Source organism: Podarcis vaucheri, assembly GCF_965113315.1.
Source record: "Podarcis vaucheri genome assembly, chromosome: 6".
Taxonomy (NCBI): Eukaryota; Metazoa; Chordata; class Lepidosauria; order Squamata; family Lacertidae; genus Podarcis; species Podarcis vaucheri.
The window spans coordinates 45,212,461-45,224,501 of record NC_138764.1 but is presented as its reverse complement, the minus strand read 5'-3'; the positions used below and the strand labels follow the sequence as shown (position 1 = coordinate 45,224,501).

The window sequence follows — 12,041 nt, the reverse complement described above, 5'->3', positions numbered from 1 at the left end:
AACCCCTGGTTGGTTATGTAATAAAACTGTCACTGTAAAATATATTTAAATATTAAAAACTATTTGCATAAAACATTTCTCCAACAGAGCCTCTCTCTTTTTCTTTTTTCTTTTTTGCAACAAAGTGCACAAACTAGTAACTTTGAAAGGATTTGTTTCTGCAATTTCACACTCCATAGTAAGGATGCAGATTGCTTCTTATTTTTACAACCAATTGCTTGGCCCACATAAATGTTGTTATAAAAAGGATATTTTCTTTTCCTTTGTAAGACGTTCATTCTATGATTTTTTTAATTTTCCGTACCCACCTCTTATTCACACAACAACCTTGTGAGTAAGAGACAGATCATGGCTGGCTAAGGTTGTACTTGTGATTTGCAACTGACTGGGGAAGTGGACTTGGGTTTCCCTACTTCCAGAATAACGCTCTAAATACTAAACTACTAAATACTAAATACTAAACTACACTGGGGCAGGAGGTTGTTTCGCACTTAAAATCACTTCCACTGCTGCTATTTACTGAGAAAGGGAGAATTTCATATGGATAATTTGAAATCGTTGTCGTCGTCCCCGTCCCGTCCCCCCCCCCCATGGAGCAAATAGCAAATTTTAATTGGGAAAGCAGGTTTACCCCTCACCCTGTACCACTCTCTGTCATAATTTGAACTGCCCGCCTCACCTTCCCTGCTATTTATTTTTCTTTCAAATACATGATAAATCCTCATCATGGATCTTCAACATCATGTCAAACACTCTCCTAGGTCACAGGGGATTTAAGACACAATTCTTCAACAACGATTTCCTTGGCCTAGTTGTTCCCAACTGATAATTCACCAGTAACTGGCGTCTTGTGGATAGGAAAGTTGTTCAACGAAGGTTCACACATTACACAGAAGCACAAGTGGCTTGAGGAAAATGCAGAATCATGGATTTTACCTGTGTGGAGAACCATGAATCCCAGTGGTCTTTGGAACGCCCAGATTTCACTGCAGCTGAGAAAAGATGAGTAAGAAATTCATCGTGTAAATAAAGTGGAAGCACACACAAAGAATATTTTACACCAAGGTGCAGTGGCATATAATAAGGGCATAGGTAAGGTGTGATATAAATCACCCAAAGTTTCTCAGCACCTTGGAAGTATGAGATGGTCATCTCAATCTTTCTCATTTTTATTAGTACTCAGTGACATTATGCTTTCCCCCAGTATTTTAACTAGTTAAATAATGTCTTTATAACAAGTCTTTATATCCTAAGATACAGAGCTGTACTATATGCACAGAACTGAAGATGTCAATAATTTTTAAAGCAGCTTTTGTTGCCCTTTCTTTTAAACAAAACCTCTTACTTTCTTGGATAGTTTTCAAACAATATGGGATGGCGACTGGGACATTTTAGCCTTTGGGGCATCCCCCCCCCCCATCCTGGTTCCTGCAGAGGGTCATCCATTTAAGTTCAGACAACGGCATTAGTCATTCTCTGATCAGAACAGCTATTGGCACCATTATTTAGCACCTCTTTACTTGGGCTGAATTTATTTCTTCTCAGTAGATAAACACCTCACCCCTGCTAATTAGTGACTCCACACGATATCCCTGAATAAAGTAAAAAAGGGAAGCTTGGCTTTTAACATTTTGTTCAGTCATGGACATGTGATTAGTCTAAGGAGACAAACAGTCTTACAGGCTCAATCTCTCATTTTATAAAAGCTGAGCAATAATTTATTCCCTCACAGATTATTTTGAAGAGACAGGTTATAATGCACTTTAGACATTATGCATGTTGATATTAGAAATTATGAATAATATTTAATTTGCACCTGAAACAACCAAGCAGTATTTCCAAGCTTTTTATATCAGTATGTATTGTGTCCAAACTCTCTTCCCTTCTTCCAGTGGAGATGGACTTGTGTCCTTCAAGTGGGATGGGTAGGACTAGCTCCTTTTAAATACATTGTCTGGTGAGTATTTTAGTGTGGATGTTGTTTCTTGCTGTTTTCATATGCTTTTAATGTCTTTGTTCCTTTGTTTTTCCTGTGGAAGTCACTTAGAGGCATTTGAGTGCAAAAAAGTGACTGATAAATAAATATCCCTCCACAGAATAAACTTGACTAACAGGGATGCAAAAAGGCCACACTTCCTGAAATCTGCCCACCTGCCTGCTTTCACAAAGCGGAGGTGAAGGGAGCCATTTGCATTCAAAATGAGCCAGGCTGGTGCCCCCAGAGCAGTGTACCAGACACTAACACCACTGAGGACCTGCTAATCGGTTGCTCTTTTCACACATCATTGAGGCTTAGTAGTCAGGAACCGGTAGGCTTCAACAGTTGCAGAGCAAAGCCCAGCACTGGTTTACTCATGCTAATGATATCTCAGAGATGTCCGCTCAGAGAGAGAGAGAGAGAGAGAGAGAGAGAGAGAGAGATGTCCGCTCCACTCCAAGGATGTTGTTTCTGCTGAGACCACACAGCAGCCTCAAAGCACCATCCAAAACAATAAAATCTACCCTGCCAATTGTGAATACCATGACTCTAGCCCTTTACTAAATGGTCTCCTTTACTAGACAGGCAATTATGGTGCTGAAGGAGACTCTTGAGAGTCCTGTGGACTGTAAGAAGATCAAACCTATCCATTCTTAAGGAAATCAGCCCTGAGTGCTCACAGGAAGGACAGATCGTGAAGCTAAGGCTCCAATACTTTGGCCACCTCATGAGAAGAGAAGACTCCCTGGAAAAGACCCTGATGTTGGGAAAGATTGAGGGCACAAGGAGAAGGGGACGACAGAGGATGAGATGGTTGGACAGTGTTCTCGAAGCTACCAACATGAGTTTGACCAAACTGCGGGAGGCAATGGAAGACAGGAGTGCCTGGCGTGCTCTGGTTCATGGGGTCACGAAGAGTCGGACACGACTAAACAACAACAACAGCAACAATCCCTGTTGAGCATACTTAAAGTGACAGAGAGAGTGCACACAGTAATCTCATCAGAAAGGGGAAGGTGTAGGTATGACAAAATGACTAAACAACAACAAAATGACAAAATGACTAAACAACAACAAAACAGCAGTGTTAGGTTTAAAAACACAATCCTCTGAAAAGTTGGTTTGCTCAAGCTTCACTGGGTTGCATTCAACTACCTTTCACTCAGAGAAGTCCCACTGATATTAATGAACCTTAGTTATGGCTATTGATTTCAGCTCTGGGTAGAGGTTAGTTGAATACAACCCCCACTGAAATTACACCTGGAGTGAGAATAATGCCCACAGTTCCCACAAGTGACTGACGTTATTCGTGCTGGCTTTTGGTGGGAAGGGATAAGGAAAATATGAAGATACCTAATGCTGAATCAGAACATTAGCCTATCAAGCTCTGTACTTGTCTGCACTTAGTAGCAATAGCTTTGAGGCAGGACATTTTCCCTGCCCTACTGGGAGATGCCAGAGATTGCCAGAGACCTACATTGGCTCCCAGTATGTTTCCAAGCACAATTCAAAGTGTTGGTGCTGTCCTTTAAAGCCCTAAACGACCTCGGCTCAGTATACCTGAAGGAGCATCTCCACCCCCATCGTCCAATCCGGACACTGAAATCCAGCTCCGAGGGTCTTCTGGCAGTTCCCTCACTGCAAGAAGTGAAGCTGCAGGGAACCAGGCAGAGGGCCTTCTCGGTAGTGGGACGCTGTCCCGTCAGATGTCAAGGAAATAAACTCTTGAGAGTCTTCTGGCAGTTCCCTCACTGCAAGAAGTGAAGCTGCAGGGAACCAGGCAGAGGGCCTTCTCGGTAGTGGGACGCTGTCCCGTCAGATGTCAAGGAAATAAACAACTATCTGTCTTTTAGAAGACATCTGAAGGCAGCCCTGTTTAGGGAAGTTTTTAATGTTTGATGTTGTTGCTTTTTTATTATTGTTATTGGTGTTCTGTTGGAAGCCGCCCACAGTGGCTGGGGAAACCCAACCAAATGGGAGGGATATAAATAATAAATTATTATTATTATCATTATTGAACCTGCGACCTTCTGCATCTACCACTGAGGTACAGTGCACGTACTGTGCTGCCCTTGCAATGGTTGACTGTATGTCCAGTCTAACACAAGTCAAGATTTGCCTCTACATCCTTTCTATACATCTAAATAACTGATCCTTACACAAAACATTTATTGACCTTCTTAGATGTATATCTGTTACTAATCGAAAGCATTGGACCTATGGTTTGGACAAAATAATGCTCAGGCCCTAGAGGTCACTTATTTTAAAATTATGCTGGCTGAGACTAATGACTTCTAAGCCTGGCCCTGCAACCTGGGTGCGCACTTCTTGGCATGGCTATGAACTCGCCACACATCACCCTTATTTTGCTGTGGTACATATAGAGCGGACATGATAAGAGTTGTTGGAAGTGCAAACAAGGTCAACATTGTAAGGTGCTTTAGCAAATGAAAGTACTCACCTGAAGTATTAAAAGAAATAATTGTGACAATTGGTTTCCATGGTTGTTTTAAAAATGGGAAGTTAGAGAATGAGAAACTTGCCAGGCAGCAGGGCTATTGAAGAGAACACTGACAGCAGGGAACACACATGAGACCAATAAGCTTCCCCATCTTCCAGGGCATTGGGGGAGAGAAGCTCTGGGCATGCACAAAGGCCACAGATGGCAGCTAAATCTCTTTGTAATAGGCTCTCTGGCCACAGCTGTCCCAGGAGTGACAGCTTGCAAGGAAATGGTCCTGGTAGAGATGATCCTGGCCACTGATGAAATCCTGGCAGTGCACACCGAGGCAGAAATGCCAACGTTTCTGAAAGGCTGGATTGTTTGCTGGTGGCAGGAATGGGGCGTTAGCACCACAAAAGATTAGACTGGAGTATAACTGAGGCTCCACATGCCTTGCAGGATTCCAAGACCAACAGCCTGCAGCGCCTTGCAGGAAAAGCAAAAAGAAGAGGTAGAAGTAAGCGAGCTTCCGCCTGACATGGCGCTCAGTCAACACAGCCCATTGCCTAGAACTCACTCATCAGACTAAGCAAATCCCAGCATTCTAGTAGACCAAAGGTCCGTGTTGTGGGTCAGTCTCGAGTTCTATCACTTGACACGAGGTCAAGTCAGGTTCTCTATGGCAGTGTTTCCCAACCACTGTTCCGCGGCACACTAGTGTGCCGTGAGATGTTGCCTGGTGTGCCGCGGGAAAAATTAAAAAATTCAAAAGATTTTTTTTTTAAGTCAAATTTTCCGATTGGGGCGCCGTCACTAGATGACCCCTGGGGTTCCCTCCCTCCCTCCCGCTCTGCGCCTCCCTCCTCCTCCTCCTCCTCCGGGGAGGCCCTTCCTGGCTCTCGGCCAAGGCTTGGTGGCTGCCACTCACTCACTCGCTCGCCCACCCGTCCCTCCATCCCTGCACCCGGCCTCTCCCCCTCCGTCCCCGGCGCGGGGGCTGCCGAGATCCGTAGTCCCCTCGCCCTTGGGCTCCGCGCCCGCGCGGGGTGCGCAAACTACGTTTCCCAGCGTGGCCTGGCGGGCCGGGCGTTTTGTTTGAAGCGCTCTTCTCCCGGCCATGGAATGAGTGCGGCGGAGGCTGCCCCCCAGGTAGGGCTGCGTCGGGGGGGGTTTATTTTTGCAATGCTGCATCCGCGTTGGAGGAGACGCATCGGACCGCGGGGAGACCCCTTGGCGGGCGTGCAAGGCAATGCATGTGTGCAGGCGTTGCATGGAGTGCAGTGCAATGCAATGGCAACGCGGCGCCCTGCATGCATGCATGCAACTTCCACCGGCGCTCCGGACTTGGCAGGTGAGGGGGGTCCCCAGTGGGCGGCAGAGAGAGCCGGGAGGGCGAAGGGGAGCCGGGGGGGAGCAGCGCTGCTCCCCGAGCCGAGCCCGGGGGGAAACTTCGGCGTCGTTGCGCCGGGTGTTGGAAGCGGAGGCTGGCGGGGGCCCCTCACCTGCAAAACCTGGTCGCCTCTCATATATTTCGTGCATTGCATTCATCGCCCGCTTTCTCCTCCAAGGAGCTCCCGGGGGCGTGCGTGGTTCTCCCCGTGTTATCCTCGCAACAACAGCCCTGCGAGGTGGGTCAGGCAAGTGGCCCAAGGGAGCACCCAGGGATTGTCCTGGCCAGGTGGGGTGATTTGAACCCTGCTCTCTGCCCGGTCTTCGTCCTCATTTAGCCCCCACATGTGCATGACTGTGCATGACTGAGGTTTTCCCCCCTCGTCTTGGCTATGGTGTGAGTCTGTGCTGTTAATTAATGGGGTTCTGCCTTCGGAGAAGATGAGCCAGCCCTCAAGGAGGTGATTATGTAATTTGCTAGCAATTCATGTCCCTCCCGGCGTGACGCTGCGCGCTGACGTCACGGGGCTGTAATGGTGGTGTGCCTCAAGATTTTTTTCATGAAACAAGTGTGCCTTTGCCCAAAAAAGTTTGGGAAACACTGCTCTATGGTATAAAACAGGAGCAGGGGAGCAATAGACCTCCAACTCCCATCATCCTTGACTATGAGCCATACTGGCTGAGACTGATGGGATCTGGAGTCCATCAGCATCTGGAGGGTCACATCACACCGGGCATAAGGTGATGGATGGGAATAGACATAGTGGAGATAAGTGTCCACGTGAAATTGCAGTGATTTCAGTTATACCTACTTGCAGTGCAAGTCTGAAGGGGTTCTGAGCAAAGAGCCCCATACTGGATCTCCCCATTATATCAGCGGGCACTGGAAGGCTTATCAGATGGTGATGGTGAGCATTGGAGGCAAAGGTGGCAGTACTCCAAACAGCAGCAGATGAGCAGATCTAGAGGCCATTTAAATTTCCCACAATGCCCCACAGCAGCACTACATTCATGGCTTTGTGAGAAGCCACCTAGACTGGCCTACTAGTGTTACTCGGAGTGCCAGGATGAGGGTGGGAAATGTTTACAGCAGGACTCACAACAAGTACCAGTAGTAGGCCCTGCCAGGCCTCTGGAGCTCCAGCAGTTGCCTAAGGATGGCAGGTGCTGATGTTGACCTGGCCTGCTTGTGTGCATAACCCTTTGGTTTTGCAAAAACGTTGTCCCATGGATATACATTCCCTAAACTCCTGCCCACCTGTATCCTAGGCTTACTTAAGCTTTTGTCTTTCTGTGTCTCTGTTCTTTAGACTTCCCCACCATAGGTGCCAACTGCCTGGGTCCTGGGTGCCCAAGCACTCACAAAATTCCCCATGAAGTGGCCGGGTAACCTCAAATTTTGGTGCCTGAGCCATGCATTCTGCATGGCACCCACAGCCCTGGGCACCCATGGTCACGGGGTCAAGTTGGCACTCCTGCTCCGCACCATCCCCAGTTCCTTCCTCTTTGGATGGATGAATTGTGCCTGGATTCAGGTGTTACTGAGAAGTTCGACCTTTAAACTTGGTGTTTCATGATGCAGGTCTCTCAGGATAAGCCTGCGGCCAATATGGACCAATATCTCTCAGGTGAAAATATGGGATAAACTTTACTTATATAGTAAAAATGCAAATTTACTATACTTACTTTTGGGATACTGGTCTTGTAATGGCAATGGATAACTCAGTCATCTGTACCACTAATTGGATAGACTAGATTAAATTAGATTATTTTATTAGATTAGATTAGATTAGATACTAGGTGTGTTAATAGGATACTGTTATTTTGTTACAATGTCCATAGAGACAAGTAAGGTACTACCCCAGAAGTCTGTTTACAATCTGGAAATTTTACCATTGTGTTATATGTAGCAAGGGGAGAGGATGTTGTGCTTGGGTGGTAGTCATAGATTGCTCTCTGTGGTGGATACACTGTGAATCATCACCCAAACGAATGTTTAATAAAGCAATAAACCTGTTCAAGAAATCAATTAACTGTACTGCAAGGTTATGCTTTGAGTCTGTCTATACCATGGGAAAGGAACCTAGCCATTAGGTTTATATGCAATGTGGATAGCTGTGCCGCATAAAAAATTAAGCAATTAGTGATCTTAATTCTCAAAAAGAACTGCCTGCTACTGTATATTACTACAGCTTTTGCTCAATTAAAATAGTTCACAGTCAGCAAAAACAATTTCTGCTCTGTAATGACATAATGAAATAATTATATGCAAAGGAGGACTTCTGATCTTTTTAATTATTCTATTCTTCATTTTTAAAGGGGCTATTTGAAAACGCACTCTTATAATTGATTGCTATAAATCAGTCAAACGCATTCTAAGGATCATAAATATTCTAACTTTTAAAAGACAAAGAAATGCTAAATATTCAATGAAATCCTTCAACATTCAGAAAATTTAATCTAGGGTAAAAGGATAGAGTGCTCTTTTGAAAGTAAAAAGTAAATTTGTTGTCCTGTGAAAAATGAAATATCTTGAATGTCAGTAACAGAAATGGAATTAACAAGAGATCTTTTTATTGTTTTTTAAGGTCATTAGGCTGTGAATTCTATAATTATGGAAATTGTCAGTCCAGTTCTGTAGAATGTTTGCTCCCATCCATAAGGTATTGGAATGTTCAATCAGTCTCTCTCGTGGGAAAGTTAGGTCATAACTGTAAGTGTACCAGCAAAATTGAATTAAGCAAAGAGATTTCATTAGTATTTATAGCCAGAAGGCATCTGTAAAAGTACAGGGCAAAGAAGTTATGTGGAAGTCAAAGGAGAGAAAAAATGGGTTTCTAGTGACAAAGGCAAATCTGAAAGAGATATAAGTGTATAATGAATAAAGGCTATTGAACGCTGTTCTGAAGAAGGAGTTGCAAAGATGTCAAATATTGATTTTTCTCGGGTATGCCTTTGGACTACATATGTAATTGTTTGGATTTGCTGTCTTCATGATACAACAATATTTGTTGGCGAAGGTTAAAAAGCAGGGTGGGAAACAACCCAAAAGTCAGGAACGTGCTGGAGAATAACTACCGTACAATATTTTTCACAGGAATTATTTCAGGAAAGGAAGGTAGTTCCTTTTTGCTGCAATTAACTATTTCAAGAATAACATAAAAACTTTTTTTTCTTTTTAGTGAAATACCATATGATATCTAATAGTATGGTGGCAGCTGTTGTATGGACTTGATATTGAAGAACACTGACTTTATTGATTGTAAATGTCAATTCACACACCACAGATTCCCCGGGGGAGGGGGGCATTGTAGCATGGATGTGCCCACAAAAAAATATCTTACATGTGAGGTTTGTTTTTCATCAGGATAACTGTAGGGACATACAAAATATTTAACGCCTGTCTTGTATATCAGATATCATGGATGGATGTAGTCACCTTGGGATAGTTTATTCAGTATTACAGTCTATTATGCAGACATTGGGTGGGATCCAGCTAACTGGCCCCACCAGCACAAGCCCATGAAAGGACTTCCACCAGTACAACAGGGCTCATCCCCTCCCTCTGCATATCCCCACATCACTCACACTGCCCCCAATCCTCCCCTGCTTGGTGGGGCCAGAGACAAAACCAGGAAGAACTTTCTGGCAGGTCCACTCCCCTTCCCGGGGGGGGGTTGCAGACTGGCATCCGGGACCCCCAGTGACCCGGATTGGGGGCAGAGGGATGCTGCCCATGTCACTGAGACTCCCTGCCACGTCACCCCACCGCCTCCCCCAGCCAACCAATCGGGGCATCCAGGGGGCATAGCCACAGGATGTTTAAACTGTGGCGTGACTAGGGGACGGCCTCCTTTTCGGCTCCTCGCCAGATTGCCTTTGTGATGGGAGGGGATGTTGTAGCCTCCGCCTGCCCCTCCTCGACAAGGGTATCCTGTTAAAGGGATCCGGGGGTGTGGATTCTTTCCAAAGCCTGAGTGTGGACTAGGTCCATGCCATGACCCCACCAGGGACCCCGGGGGTGCCCCGATTTGATGTATATCATCGGGCTCACCCTACCGGTGGTTTACCCTTAGGAGACTCCCTGTAGACGGGCAAGAGTCAGGATATAGTCTGGTTTCACCCAATGCCAAACCGCTCACATCTGTAACCAATAAAGTTGTGGCCTATTTTTGCCCAGTAACCTAAATTATCCATGTCTGTGTGTGTTTATTATATAAGGGAACTACAGGGCCCCGGGGCCTTGTCATGCAATGAGAGCTGTTCAACAGTGGAACAGACTCGCACAAGAGGTGACAGACTTTTCTTCCTTGGAGGCTTTTAAGCAGAGGTTGGATGGCCACCTGTCATGGATGTTCTAGTTGAGATTCCTGTACTGAAAGGGGTCAGACTAGATGACTTCCAGCTCTACAATTCTACGATTCTATGTTTCTATGATTAAACAGTTCTGCTTGCCTGGTGGAACGTTCTGACCTCTCTTCTTCCCACAATCTGTTCCGGGGTTTCTTTCACAACCTGCCGTCTAATTTGGGGTGGTGTGGGGGCATGCAGGGCAAGTGGAAGAAGCCCCGTTGTGCTAGCAGAAGTCCTTGCATCAGAATGCCATCACTAAAATACAATTTATCTGTCACCACTTCCCAACCTAAGCCTCCATTACCGTTGTGAGGGATCCATGGACTGTGGCTTGCACAAGTTCCACAGTTCCATGGGCAGCTGTTGGACAGTGTGTCACTAATGACAGGTGACACAACCCTCTCGACTTGCCACCTGTTGCACTTTGTGCCCTTCTCAGCATTGGTAACTGAGCAATTCCTATCATACTATCAAGGCATTGAAGAGAATAACACACACACACACACACACCCCAAAAAATATTCGCCCACTACAAAAGGCCTCCAACACATCATGGACTTTGTCCTTTTCTTTTATCTTTAAAGATTTTATAATCCCCTGTATGGCATTTTAGTGCTCCTCATAATGCTTTTCAGACCAAACTATACATTTCACATAGTTCTGTGGTTTGGGTTGTTTATGAGGATGAGGATGAGAACGATGATTGCAATTTATATTATCTGCCCTTCAGTCTAAAGTCTCATGGCAGGTTACCAAAACTAGAACACAACATTCATATTAAAGCACAGTACTGAACAATATTATAAAAAGGAGTTTAAAACAACTCAGAATTACAAAAAAAACAAAGTGGGTCCTAAAAATATACATCTCAAGTGTCAAAAGGATAAAAATTCCAATATTAGAAGAACAAAAAGTCACCATAAAATATTCAGTGAACATTAGCACCAACCACAAACTTAGATACTTAATCCAAGGGGGAAACAAAACAGCCATTGGTAGCTTCCTGTTGAGTAAAATACTGGCAGGGGAGAAAGGAGTTGTTTAACCCCTTTTCTTCCTGGTCATTTTTCTCCTCATAATCAGTTGTTCTCCATATCTTTTCTATCCACGGGTTAAAAATATGGTGTCCCAGCATGATTTCTTACTTACTTAAAAAAATAATGGACTCTGATTTTGAGCAAAAGACTTGGTAAGGAAAATATTTTAACAGTACCTCCCTCTCTCTCCCTCCCTCCCTCCCTCCCTCCCTCCCTCCCTCCCTCTCTCTCTCTCTCTCTCTCTCACACACACACACACACCACAAACAATCCCCTTCTTGATCTGAAATCAGGAAAAACAACCACAGTGGGTGGAAGGAAGCTCATCTATTGTTCCTGTTCTGTACAATATCTGTAAAAGACAAACAAACCGTTTGAGGAGAAGGAGTACATGGAATGTGTAGCTTGTACCTTAAACCTGAATGCTTACAGTGAGTAATTTGTGAATTCCAGCTGCCCATGTATTGACAATGCCAAGGCATTTCCAAATAGGGCGACCAGGTGCCTTACTTTATGTAGGTCAATCCTCAATTGGCAGAACTGCCAGTCCTGGTCTGGTTGAAAGAATAAGTGATCTTAAGACAGGTGGATCCATCAATGCTTAGCACCCCAATAGCAGGGAGCAGGGAGCCTTCCCCACTATAGTGAGATGCATTATTTAAATTGTGATCATTCTTTCTAAATTTGCATCCATACAGATATATATTGAAATAGACGAATTTTATGCAAACCTGTGTTCACTTTTTGGAGTGGGGGGCTGCATTTCCTCTTTTTTTCACGCTGCATAAGTGAGCGCCCTGGGCTGTAGACAATGTTAGCCCTACTCAGCGTAGACCCATTG

At 44.9% G+C, this 12,041-nt stretch overlaps 1 long non-coding RNA gene across 1 annotated transcript; it reads right to left on the bottom strand.

The window, feature by feature from the left end:
* Positions 1–937: 937 nt before the first annotated feature.
* On the bottom strand, positions 938–10,408 carry LOC309535771. The gene is made up of 4 exons (XR_014221401.1): positions 10,266–10,408; positions 7,497–7,561; positions 4,440–4,907; positions 938–992 (listed from the first exon to the last, which is right to left on the bottom strand). It is a non-coding gene; the product is annotated as an uncharacterized lncRNA (long non-coding RNA).
* Positions 10,409–12,041: the final 1,633 nt, after the last annotated feature.